The sequence below is a fragment of the Sarcophilus harrisii genome, chromosome 4, assembly GCF_902635505.1.
Source record: "Sarcophilus harrisii chromosome 4, mSarHar1.11, whole genome shotgun sequence".
In the NCBI taxonomy this organism is placed as follows: domain Eukaryota; kingdom Metazoa; phylum Chordata; class Mammalia; order Dasyuromorphia; family Dasyuridae; genus Sarcophilus; species Sarcophilus harrisii.
Window position 1 is genome coordinate 149,467,017 of NC_045429.1, and position 14,631 is coordinate 149,481,647.

The window sequence follows — 14,631 nt, forward strand, 5'->3', positions numbered from 1 at the left end:
GTTTCTGTGGGTATCTGAGTAAGGGTTTCCTTCAGCACGCCCGGACTTCTCTAGGGGTTGGTGGAAGCACAGTGGACTTTCCCAGGCCTCGTGGGATCTCCGAGGCGCGGGGTGAGGGTTGGGCGTCCAGCTCATTTCCCAGCAGCCGAAGAAACCCACAGAGGTGTGAGTAGCAGCCGCGTAGGTGGGGACAGCAAAGAGTCGGCGCTGCCCTTGCAGGGTCCTGCAGAGGGCGCGGTGAGTTTGGCATTTGCTTCAGGATAAACTTAGCTGGGGTCTTAGGTCGATGAGCTGTCCAGCCCAATACTCAAAAATAACTACCTGCAGCCTAGCTTTTAAGAAGAGTGCTTTCTGATTCCTAGCTCTCTTCACATTTCCCGGCACACGAAATCATCTGGTCTTTGTCCTCTCCCCTCTGCAATGTTGGTCAATTCACCCAAAGTTGGTCGTAAGCATAAAATATTTAACAACTGGATGTCTGGGAAAAAATGTTCGCAAGACACACTTAGAAGTTGAACTGGTATTGTTAACATTTTCATCACTTTCTTAAGTCTAGACAATCAGCAAAACAATGAATCAAGCCCGGTTTTGTAATGATTTCTGAAGTGTAATTGCTTGCAACAAAAATTTAATAATAGGGCCCGGAGGAGTCTCCACTGCAATCCCGTTTGAGAATATCGCTAAAGTCCCTTCCAGCTCTAGAATTAGGTTCTTTTGAATCTAGTACAACAGCCTTTTTTTCCCCCTGAGGCAATTGGGGTGAAGTGACTTGCCTAGAGTCATATAGCTAGGAAGTGTTAAGTGTCTGAGGTCAAATTTGAACTCAGGTCTTCTTGACTCTTCAGGGCTGGTACTCTACCCACTCTGCCATTTAGCTGCTCCAACATCCTTTATTTTACAGAGGAAAAAGTGAGATCTAGAAAAATTACGTAATTTGCCTAAAGGGCACATAACTAGTGAATAGCACAGTCTGAAGCCGAAACTAGTCTCATGATTCCAAATACCGTGAACTTTCCACTACATCTTGTTACTGATGATAGGAGCTTTACAGTTATTACTTCCTGCAAGCTCCCCCCCTCCCACCCCCTCAACTCAATTGAAAAGAACTAGAGAGATGAAAATGAATGTTATTTTGGGTGGAAAGTGGCTGGATAAGAAAAGACATTCAGAAGAAAATGGGCTTGATTCAGAAAGAAAATGGGTATGAGAGATGGATATATTGAAAAAAGCAAATAAATTTGAGGACTAAAGAGATCTTCCTCTGAGACCAGCAGTTGTATGACTATAAGAAAATTGTTTAACAACTCTAGAACTCAGGTTTTTCCTTAGTAAAAATTAGTTTAGTATTATCTATAGTACTTTTCTGACATTTCATAATAGCGATAATGAATCTAAAGTACTATGTAACTCTTAAAGTCCTATAGAATTGTTAGCTGTTTGTGTATTTTTGACATACATAGCCATATCTGATTGCTAACTACTTGTAAATGTAATACCCCATGAGTTACCTTCTAATTTAGATAAATAGGTTGGATTCCTCATAGAGTAGAGTTACTATCCTAGGATTAAAGGGTCCTTATTCCTAAATTTTGCTTTCAAGCCACAACCAATGTGTATACCTTTAACATTAAGGATGAAGATGATAATTGCTAATATTTATATAGAACTTTTTATAAATGGTAGTTATTATTGTAATGTTGTGCTAAATGCCTTACAATTATTAGCTTATGTGAGTCTTACAACAACCCTGGGAAGTAAGTACTATTGTTACTCCCATTTTACAATTGAGGAAACAGAGGCAAAGAGTGATTAAGTGATTTGCCCAATATCACAGAGCCTAGTAAATGACTGAGGCTGGATTTAGACTGTTATTAGGGAGGTGAAAGAAGGAAAGAGAGGAAAAAGAGACAGAAGGTGAGGAGAGGAGAATTAGAACTCTATTCTCTAGCAAAATGTGGTCTTTGCATATGTGCCCTTTTGCTCTTCAGAACTTTTAATTTTTGTATTAGCATTCAATTAATTCAACATATATCCCTCATTTTGTCCCAATGTGTTCTGTCTCCAAAGAAGTTTGTCCTCCTTGTCCATCTTTATCTGAGCTTAATTATCAAGTTCTCCTCTGGATATGAAACTGTGATGAGTGCTTAGCCTATAGACCAACAGCCAGGTAAGATAAATATAAAAGAGAAAATGATTCAAGAGTCTAAAATCCATTCCAGAAGTAACAGGCAATGTCTAATAGCTAAAAATAGTAATGGATAATATTTACAGAGCATTTTAAGGAATGCAAAGTGACTCACATATTATTTCATTTACAATTCAAAACAAACCTGTGAGGTAAATATTCTCTTTGTTTCCATTTTAAAAATGAGGGAGCTGAGACTGAGAAAAATTATGTGGTTTGCTCCAAGTCACAGCTAATAAATGTCTGAGGAGGGATTTCATACTCAGGTTTTACAGACTTAATGTCCAGTGTTCTATTATATACCCAACTGTGTAAGTGATTTCTATTGCATGATGGCAAGAAAAAGGTGAAAATCCCATTATTTTTCCATTAAATGCAATGCATTTAATGGGCTACTGACAATCAGTAAAATAAAATGAGGTCAATACACTTCTTCTTTTTACAGGCCCTAGGAAACAAATTCTATCCAAGGAAACAACAGATACACATGTGAAAATATAGTCAATAACCTATAAATAAATACAAGATGTCAGTGGAAGACATGAAGCTCTTATCAATAAAGGCTTGACATAAAAGGCCCCTCTTGAAGAAGCTTGGAAGGAGACCAGGAATTCTAAAAGGCAGAGATATGAAGGAAGTGAATTTCAGGCTTGGAGACAGCTTGTGCAAAGGCAAAGAAAGGAGAGACGGACTTTCTTGTGTGAGCAAGGCCAATTTGGCTGGACCAATAAGGGTGTGAAGGGGGAGTAATTTATAAAAAGCCTGAAAATGTAGAGTGGAGTCAAACCGAAGAATTTTTAATTTGATCCTCGATATAATAGGGAGCCATGATGGCTTATTGAGCTTCAGAACATGATTTTGGCAGTTGCATGGAGCTTGGATGGTTTAGAAAGAGAAGAAACTTGAATTAAAAAGATCAATTAAGAAATTCTTATAAAAATAATCCAAGCAAATGATGACTAGGTAGTAGTCATATAAGAAAGAAGGGGATAGATGCAAGAGATGTGGAGGTATGAGCCACAAGACTTGGCAATTGATTGAAGAGGTGGAAGTTGGGAAAGTAAGGCAGCTACTAGCTTCTTCAGGACTTAGATTCAAATGTTTAAAATTTTACTTAGGACCAATTTGTATCATGATATTCATATGTCTTTGCTGATCAACAAACATAATCAACCTTAGTGACTCTTTCTCCTCCAGGATCAAATATAAAACCCTTTATGACTTACCCCCCACCCCCCACCCTCCAGCTTTCCAGTCTTCTGGTACTTTCCATCTCTCCTTTGTACTTTGCCATCTAGTGACAAGGGCAAGCTTGGTTTTCCTAGTATAAGATATTTTATTACCCACCTTTGGACATTTTTGCTGGCTCTCTCCCAATGACTAAAATAACCTCCTTCCTCATCTCTGCATTCTGACTTTCCTAGCTCCCTTCAAGTCCAAGTTAAAATCCCTTCTGCAGGAAGCCTTTTCCAAACCCCCTTAATTCCAGTACCTTCTCTTGATTGATTTCTATTTATTTTGTATATAATTGTCACTAGATAATTTGATTGTTGTTTCCTGCATTAGACTCTGAGCTTCTAAAGAGCAGAGACTGTCCTTTGCCTTTCTTTGTACATCTCATACTTAGCACAGTGCCTGGCAAATAGTAAGTGCTTAAAAGTATTTATTGATTCATAATACTATATATATATATATATATATATATATACATATATATATCAATTTTGTTGATTTGTAGCTTTAGCATTCATTTACTTATCCATGTAATAAGTTTTTATTATGTGCCTACTGTGTACAAGGTAGTGTGTTTAGTGCTGAAAGTGCTGAAGGTGCTGAAGGTGCTGAAGATTGGGAAGATTTACTGGCTATGTGGACCTGGGTACATGACCCAGCCTTTCAAATCTGCAGTTTCCTACTCTGAAAATGGGAATAGTAATAATGCCTAATTTACAAGGTTTTAGGAGGATCAAATGCAATCAATGTAAAGTGCTTTGTTAATATCAGAGTACTACATAAATGTGAACTCTTTTTATTATATATATATTATATATATATATATATATATATATATATATATATTCCTTCTCTTTAATCTCCCATCAGAGCTATTATGAGGTATTAATTGTAGCATTTAGAGTAAATTTAGTTGAGTCAGGGTGTGGAAGGAGGTATTTGGTATGACCACACCCACTCCTGTGTGGGTTTGAAGTGTGCTAAAGAAAGCAGTCTTGGCAGAGCAGAATGAGGTATTTGAAATGGGTGTGAACTGTCTTGGAGAAGACAGTAAATCAGGTATTGACTATATGGAGGAGAGAAGGACAAGTCACTTGCTCCGTAGTTGGCAGTAACAAAGACATGGATAGCGTAGAATAGGTACTAGTATCAGTCAGCAACCTCCTTCTCTCAGGTCAACATTTCTTTTTCTTCTCTTCTTTTACAATTTCCTTCTCCTCTAAATTTAACCCTTGCCTTTGCTAATAAAAACACAACACTATAACTTTCCACCATTCTTACAACATTGTCACATACTGCTTTGAACTATTGTACAAGCAATGGAAATTACTACAATAGTTTGTAGGATCTTTTCCCTTGATGATCTCTAAAGATGAAAGATAGCTTTGGAATGGGACAATTTAAATTGAGGCCTGTTTTGAGGCAAGAAAGTCCTGTGATTATATAAGTTAGAGGGAACTTCTTGTTTGAGGAAAGTCTTTGGATGTATACAGGTAGCCACATTCTCTTCAGGTTGTAACCTTACAGAGTTGCATAGGGCACTTAGAAGTTAAGGGGCTTGTCTAAGGACATACAGACCAGAATGTGTCAGATGCATGACCTGGACCCAAATCTTTTTTTTTTTTTTTTTCTGAGGCAATTGGGGTTAAGTAACTTGCCCAGGATCACACAGCTAGGAAGTGTTAAGTTTCTGAGCCAGATTTGAACTCATGTCCTCCTGACTTCAGGACTGGTGTTCTATTCGCTGTGCCATCTAGCAGCCCCTAATTTTTTGACCCAAGTCTTCTTGACTTTGTAGTGGGCTTGCTGAACCAAAAAGGACCCTATAAGTTTCTCATGAGAACCTGAACTTAGTCTCGTACACTAGCAGTAACAAGCATGATCATAGAATGACCTTGACTATTTCTGTTCTTCTGTTTGCGTGGGCATCACACCTGTGAGGTGTTTCTACAGATAAAAACAGTTATTTTCCCCAAAAAATACAGACCTGGAAAGTCTCCTTAAGCCCATTCCCACCATTGTATACATTCTAAACCCATTCCCATCATTGTATGCATCCTGTTATTCCCACCATTGTATAGATCCCAAGCCCATTCCCATCATTGTCTGCATCCAATTATTGCTTTAGGCTTTGAGAAATATAATTTTTTTGTATAACAGCTGTCTGATGACGTAACTGTATTCTGTATCACCTGCGTGCTTTGCTAGGTACAATCCTATATAAATGGTGTTCCTCAGTCACTCTGGACCAAATGATTTGAACAGTAGTTCTATTGGTCAGCTAGTTTATTAAACTCTTAAAAGTTTATATTTAAAACATTAAAAACCAGTTTCTGTCTTGCCTCAGATTCTCTGGCATGACAGTCTCTCAGAACATTATTATAAATATTTTACATAATGAATTATGGAGGTCCTAATAGAGCACTAGGCCTAGAATTGGGAAGACCTGAGTTCAAATCTGGCCTCTGAGATTTATAGCTGTGTGATTTGGGGCAAGTCTTTTTACCCTGTTTACCTCAGTTTCCTCATCTATAAAATGAGCTGGAGAAGGTAATAGCAAAACCACTCTAGTATCTTTGCCAAGAAAAGCACAAATGGCTTATGAAGAGACAGACATGATTGAAATGGCTGAACAACATTAATAACAAATACAAGGGTTATTAGAACTATTAATATCCTATTCCCTCAAATCATCACTGGACTCATCCTTGTAGCATCATCTCCTAGACCCGTACCTGAAACTTTTCCAGAGCAGGACCTTCCAGAGTTTATACTTTATAGACAATACTCTCAAGATTTCAAAATCACATTTTCACTTTGATGAGGAATCAGAGTAAAACTTTACAGCTCTCTCTGAAGATCAGCATAGTTAAGTTGTATAGAGACTTATCAGATTGTTTGTTCATCTTAAATCATCAAGACAAAGAAATTAAAGCCATTTTTAGTCATATGAAAAAAAAGTTTTAAATCACTATTGATTAGAGAAATGCAAATTAAGACAACTCTGAGGTACCACTACACATCTCTCAGATTATCTAAGATGATAGGAAAAGATAATGATAAATGTTGGAGGAGATGTGGGAAAACTGGAACACTAATACATTATTGGTAGAGTTATGAACTGATCCAACCATTCTGGAGAGCAATTTGGAACTAGGCCCAAAGGGCTATCAAACTGTGTCTACTCTTGATCCACAAGTATCTTTACTGGATCTGTATACCAAAGAGACCATAGAAAAAGGAAATAGATCCACATCTGCAAAAATGTTTGTAGCAGCCCTTTTTGTGGTTTTTGGAAACTGAATGGATGCCCATCATTGGAGAATAGCTGAATAAGTTATGGTATCTGAATGTAATGGAATTATTATTCTATAAGAAATGATCAGCAGAATGATTTCAGAAAGTCCTAGAGAGATTTACATGAATTGATGCTATGTGTAGTTTCTTTCCACTTAAATCCTTAAGAATGCAATTTTAAGTATCTTAAAATAAGGAAAAATAAGGAAGCACAGAATAAAATGAGAGGAAACTAAACCTAAAGCACTCTCCTTCCCTTTTGATCGAACGTTTTCTTCTGTTTTATACAAGAGACATAGTAAGAAGTCACCAGACCCATTTAATACTCTATAACAATGGATAGTTAAAATTTATTCCTTTAACAACTTTAGCTTCTCTCCTAGTAACAGATGGATGACATCTTTGATTTCAATTCTTTCCAAACATTGTAAGAAGTAATTATCTAAATGAACAATATTCGATCACTCATTTATTTTAATCCATTGACAAATACTTATTGAGACAAAAAAACAACCAAAGGACCTGACAGCCTGTGATGGATAGATATCTTGTAGGATCTTTATTTTGGGGTTAGTAATTCAACAACCACATCTATGTGGACCTCAATTTCTTCATCTCTCAAATGAGTGATTTAGACTAAATGATCTCTCTAGGCTCCAGTTATAAACCACAGGGACTTTTACTATCATTTGTGAAACTCTATAACCCTTTCATAGTAATCCACATTATTGGTTTTTTTCCATTTGTGCCAATCCCTAGAATTTCAGTAGGGTTTTGAGGGCTAGCTTATAGATATGACATGTTATGCTCATACTTGCATAGTGTTTTGCAAATAGTTTACCCTGAATTGTCCTCTGAGGTAAGTGGTACAAGTATGATTGTCCCCATTTCATGGATGTATAAGAATGTATTATTCTATCTTTACAGGGGATTCCTGATGGTGTCCAGATGGATGATTCTCTTTGACTGATCTTTGCCCTGAAGATTGCTCCTCTCTTCCCTATTCCTAAGGAATGTGAGGCCAGTATATAACATTCTGGAAGGCAGCCCCAAGAGAGGGATATGAAATCCCGTAGTAGAAAGCAGACTGGGCCAACAACAAGAAGGTGGGACCAGTATGGAAGCAGGAATTCCCCCAGGGAAGAAAAATACAGAAAGCATCCACCATTACTACCATGTCACTATTTAGAGAATAAGTACCACTTATCTTGTGCTAATTTTGTTCTCACTCCCAGAATCTTATATAGAGTTATTGGTATTAAATACGTTTCTTCAAGACTGTATATTGAACAAGGTTTTTTACAATCTTTATAACATTCAGAAAAAAATTATTGGTGTGTCAGAGATGGATTCATCTCTTTACATAGTATCTCCATCCAAATTGTTATGTGTAGGAATTAAATGAAAATTTAAGAAGGAATTGAGTTTCAGTTATTATGTAATTCTTAAGAGTTCTGTAGTTCTTAAGAGTTTAAAATTAAATGACACAGTGGATAAAGTGCTGGGCATGGATGCAGGGAGACCTAAGTTCAAATCTTGCCTCAGATATGTACTAGCTTTCTGATTTTGGGCAACTTAATAATCTCTCTCAACTTCGGTTTCTCCAGCTGTAAAGTGAGGGTGCTAGATTCCATGCCTTCTATTGTCCCTTTTAGCTCTAAGTCTAGACTGTTTCAAGGTTTAACATTTTATGGGTTTTAAGAATACCCTGTTGATTCTCTGTGGCTGGCTTTATTTTACTAGACAAAAACATGTCATTTTCATATATAGTATATTCTATTTTGTTTTTCTATACTTGAAAACTTCTTATACTTCCAGTATAGTTGTTACCAAACTTTGAAGACTTTTTATGAGGCAAAGCACATTTTTAACACCCTAGCAATGAAATAATCCATCAGAAACCAGAGAATGACAGAATTCATTTTTCTTCTCAAGAATTAAGGAAGTTCTAATATTAATATTTTCTTTTACTTGAGAAAAAGAAACATTACAGACTACCCTATAGAGAATTATCACTCCTTTTAAAAAATAGTATAAAAGAGATGATTAAAACAAAACAAAAGGACAGGTTAGTGGCAACTGAAAAAAAATGGGAGAGAAGGAAGAAGAGAAAGAGAAGGAAGCATGTCCTTTTCAAACCAATGATCAATGAAAAGAGTCATTGCCACTGGATGGAGTCAGAAAGAACTATGCTCAGAGTTCATTTCTAGCATTCTGGCATTCTAGAGTTAGAATATATGAACAAGTCTATGGACAAATCATCTATTATTTTAGAACCTTCACCCATAAAAAAGGGATAATTAAATCTGTAGACCAACCACGAGTGTCAAGACTATTGTGAGGTACAGATGAAGGTAATGTAAGAAAGAGGCTTTGCAGACTCTAAAAGACTATATATTGGACCCCTTATAAGTGAGTACATGGGAAGATGAGAACAAAAGGCATCGATGGAGCAATTGTATTTAGCATTGTTGGAGAGAATGATGGGATCTCAGATAGACTGGAATACTGGAGTACAAATGTCACTTGTTATTATTGCTGTCAACATTAATAACAGTTATAATATAACAATGATGATGATAAGTCCTTGGGAACTGCATGTGCTCCATGGAGGTAGGAACTGTGTTGAATCATGCCTTATCTTCCCTTAGTACCTAGCACAGTGCTCTGCACAGAGGAGGTCTTTGGTAAATATTTGTTGAATTGATTTGAATAAAAATCTAATCCTGAGAGAAAATTGAGAGAAATAGAACCAATAAATCATTTGGAAAGACATTTATTCCTGGTAGTTTAGTAAAGTTATATAAATGGGAAGGCAAAATGTTAGAAGTTTCATTATCTATTATGATAGTCAAATGTCCTTTACCTTTATAGTTGAAATACTTTAAGTATATCATTTTAAAATAATTTAATTTCAAATTTATCTCAAAGAAAACTTTACTCTGAAATACCTAGATACCAGAAACTATGCAATTTAATATGAACCATCAAATTTATCCCCTCATATATGGTTCAAAGAAATTTTGCTGAGAATTTTCAGAAAAAGTCCTTTAGAAGCAAAACCTAGCCTTGAACTCAACCTCTGGTGGTTCAGAAGCAACTTATGAAAGCTGAACTCTTTTGCTTAGCTTATTTTGCATAATAGTTGCCAAAGATATTTAAGGCAGGTGTTACTCAATATTTTGTTCTCGGAAACCCTTTTTGCACCATTTCACAGTCTTAAAGGAACTTGTAAAAATATAATACTGTATATCTTAAATCGAAGGCATATCATTAAATCCTGTGCCTTCATTTCTGAGACCTAGTCTAATTTTTCAAGACTTAACTCTAGAAACTTGCTTTTGAAAAAAGATTACAACTTCAATGATTAAATTTTTTTCTTGATCAGCATCATTTTCAGAAATAGACAGCAGAATTTATTAGATTAAAAAAAGGAGAGATGGTAATCATTGATCTCAGACAAAGTTAAAGCAAAAATACATTTAATCAAAAGAGAAAAATAGGGAAACTACATTATGTGTCAGACATATTAATCAACATTGTTTTAGACTATTTAAAATAACTAGAAAGTATAAGGTTAGAATATTGCTGTGGTACATGAAATGATGAGTTGGTGGATTTAGAAAAATATGGACTTATGAAAAATGTTATCCACCTTCAGGGAAACAGTAGACAAACAAGTGGGGTACAGTTTTACATATTATATATATATGATTATAGATAGCTATGTATATATACGTGTATATATATGTAACTATATCTATGCTTAATTGTAGCCTTTTTGGAGGTGATGGAAAAGAGGGAAAAAAAATAAAGGAAAAAAGTACATAGCAGAACACAAAAGATAATCTACAAGGGAATAGAAAAAGATAGTGTTTAGTATTTAGTATATAGGCTTTCTTGAAATGCAAATTTTATAGTTTTATATTTTGAGTCCTTTCTTATATTCTGCTATACACATAGCAAAATTTTCTTTTTTTCTTTTATTCTGTATTTAATTTTAAATAATTAAAAAGAAACAAGTAAACAATCCTTAAATTTCTGTTCTTCTGGATTAATTAATAATAATTAATTAAATATATACATAAGGATATAAACTTACACATGTAGGTTTATTAGATATGTGTATATCATATATATATATATGAGGAATAAACTTGTGATTTCTCTAATATAGGGAACTCTCCGATGAAGAAACTCCCTCTACTCGTGAGGTTGGCAAATTTTTTGTAATTTAAAGCCTCAGAGAGTTATCTAGAGTCTTTGTCCCTCTCTCTGTCTCTGTCTCTCCATTTCTCTCTTCTTTCCCCACCCCCTCTATATGTGTTCATGAATACATACATATACACACATGTAAATATTACACATAAATAGGTTGTCTCAACATATGGTTCACACACAGATATGTACTTATTATATATGGATTGTTCCAACAATCTTAGTTCAAATTTAAGCTTTGAGGTATGTATTTATTTATACATTTGTTATATTTATAAAATCTACATCCAAACTCAAAATCATTATTTTGTTGTGTATCTGCCTATATGTATACAAGTATGTGTGTGTATATGTGAAAAATCTTCAACCATACTCAAAATCCTTACTTTGGAGAAGTATAATTCTTTCCTTCTCTTTCTCTTCTTCATCTTCCTCTTCCATTTTTCACTTGGTAATGTAGCTCTTTTTAATCCTTTCTTTTATGTCATTCCTCAGTTGGAATAATTATGTCTTCATAGGGTTGTTTGCAATATTTCTCTTTCTCCAATTTCAGTTTCCTTCTCTTCCCCCTGAAGAAAAGAAAATACAGATTAGTTTCATAGACATTATGGGGAGAGATTTAAAGTAAATATTTTCAAAAAAGGGCAATCTTACTATAAGAATTGGTGTAGAAAAAACAGACTTAATGGTGCTGTGCTCAGGGATTCAATTGATCCAAGTAACAAAATATTTCTACAAGAACATCTTCTGAGTCATAGATAATACTGTCAAGGACAATATGGAGAACTTGACAGCCTTTCTACTCTGCCTTGGGTACCTTGTTTTGCCAGTGCTCTAAGAGTTCTTGACAATATATTTTTTTAGGTGTGGACATGACATTGCTTCACATTTTTTGAGTGTTGAAAATGGGCAGTGCCTGCTAGTTCCTTCACTTTAAACTTTATTTTCTATAATTTTGTAATGAGGAAAAAGGCATATTGTGAAATAAAGGAAATATTGTTTACCACTATATACCATACCCTACAAAGAAAAAAAAATATCAAAACAAATCTAATAGAAATTCACATTTGCCTTAAGTGATTAACAGTAGTAGGAGTAATAGTATTAATAGAATGAAATAACATATATGAAGTGCATTGTAAATCTTAAAGTGAAATATTAGTGTTATTATTATTGTTAATTGATTACAACTAAAAAGATGAATATAGTGGGAACCTGATATTCATGACTCTCCAAAATCTGATCTTAAATGACTCTTAAGGCTTATTTATATTATGTAATAATAGGTGATCAATATTTTACATGTGCAAGATTGATTTTATAAGTGTGTGGAATAAATATATTTTTATATATATGTATATGTATGTATGTATGTATGTTAATTATTCTGATCCTTACAACAGCCCAGTGGAATAGGTTGTATAGAATTATTACCTTCTATTTTACATATTGGGAAACAAAGGCTAATTAAACATCAGAGGCAGAATTCAAACCCAAATATTTCCTAACTAAAAGTCTTATCACTCTTATTTATTATGGGTAGCAATTAATAGAATGATGTACCTGGAATAAGGAAAGCCTGAGGCCTGCCTCAGATATTTACTAGCTTTGTGATTCTGAACAAATCAATTAATGGTCTTCCTTACTTTCTTTATTAGCAAAATGGGGATGATAATAACATTTAACTCTCAGAATTGTGAAAATAAAGCAATATAATATTTGTAAAATTCTTTGAAAATTTAAAAATGCTATGTTATTATTACAACATACCTTTTAAAAATAGTGGATATTGGGGAAGCTAGATGGCACAGTAAATAGAGCACCAGCCCTGAAGTCAAGAGGACCTGAGTTCAAATCTGACCTCAGACACTTAATACTTCCTAGCTGCATGACCTTGGGAAAGTCATTTAGCCCCAATTGCCTCAGGAAAAAAAAAGAAAATAGTGGATCTTAAGAAAGAGTAGTCAATCAGTGGAATAAGTTAGTTTCACAGGACAAAATAGTCAATGATTATAGTAATTTAGTGTTTGACAAACCCCAAAACCCCAGCTTTTGGGATAAGAACTCACTATTTGACATTTGAAATTAGTATGGCAGAAATGAAGTTCTGACCAACACCTAACAATCTATATGAAGAGAAGGTCAAAATAGGTTTATGATTTAAACTTAAAGCATGATATAAGCAAAACAAAAGATAGTTTACCTCTCAGACCTGTGGAGAAGGAAGGAATTTTTGCCCAAAGAAGAACTGGAGTACGTTATTGAATACAAAATGGACAATTTTGATTATATTAAATTAAAAAGTTTTTTTTATAAATAAAACCAATGCAAACAAGATTAGAAGGGAAACAATAAACTGGCAAAAAAAATTTACATTCAAAGATTCTGATAAAGGCCTCATTTCTAAAATATATAGAGAATTGACTCAAATTATAGAATTCAAGCCATTCTCCAGTTGATAAATGGTCAAAGAATATGAATAGACAATTTTCAGATAAAGAAATTGAAACCATTTCTAGTTATATGAAAAAGTGCTCTAAATCACTATTGATCAGAGAAATGAAAATTAAGACAACTCTGAGGTATCACTACCCTCCTCTCAAATTAGCTAAGATGACAGGAAAAGATAAGAACGAATGTTGGAGGGGATGTGGGAAAACTAGGACCCTAATACATTGTTGGTGAAGTTGTGAACTGATTCAATCATTCTGGAGAGCAATTGGAACTATGTCTAAAGGGGTATCAAATTGTGTACACTTTGTTGTTGTTGTTGTTGTATTCCAACATTTATTTTTTATTTTATTTTGGTTTTTTTAATTGTGTATACTCTTTGATCCAGCAGTGTTTCCACTGGGCTTATGTCCCAAGAAGATCATAAAGGAAAGGAACGCACATGTGCAAAAATGTTTGTGGCAGCCCTTTTTGTAGTGGCAAGAAACTGGAAACTGAGTGGATGCCCATCAGTTAGAGAATGGCTGAACAAGTTATGGTATATGAATTTATGGAATATTAGTGTTCTATAAGAAATGATTAGCAGGATGACTTCAGGGAGGCTTGAAGAGACTTACATGAACTGATGCTAAGTGAAATGAGCAGAACCAGGACATCATTGTACATGGCAACAGCAAGATTATACGACTATCAATTGTGATGGATGTGGCTCTTTTCAACAATGATTGAGGCCAGTTCTAGTGGTCTTGTGATGGAGAGAGCCAAGTGCACCCAGAGAGAGAACTATGGGAACTGAGTGTGGATCACAACAAAGTATTTTCACTTTTTTTGTTATTTGTTTGCATTTTGTTTTTTCTCATTTTTTTATTTTTGAGCTGATTTTTATTGTGCAGCATGATAATTATAGAAATATATTTAGAAAAAATGCACATATTTAACATATATTGGATTACTTGCTGTCTCAGGGTGGGAGAAAAAAGGTTTTACAAGGGTTAATGTTGAAAACTATATGCATATGTTTTGAAAATAAAACCCTTTTAAAAATAAATGTAACTGGGGGAAAATATCAAACAAACAAATAAATAATAATAAAAATCTATGCTTATGAGCCCCAGGTTAAGAATCTGGTTTAGGAGTCTATCAGAACATAGATTGAGTGATATGCTGAAGTAACACAGCTAGTAAATAATTGTGGAAATATATACAGAAAAATTGCATATGTTTAACATATATTGGATTACTTGCCA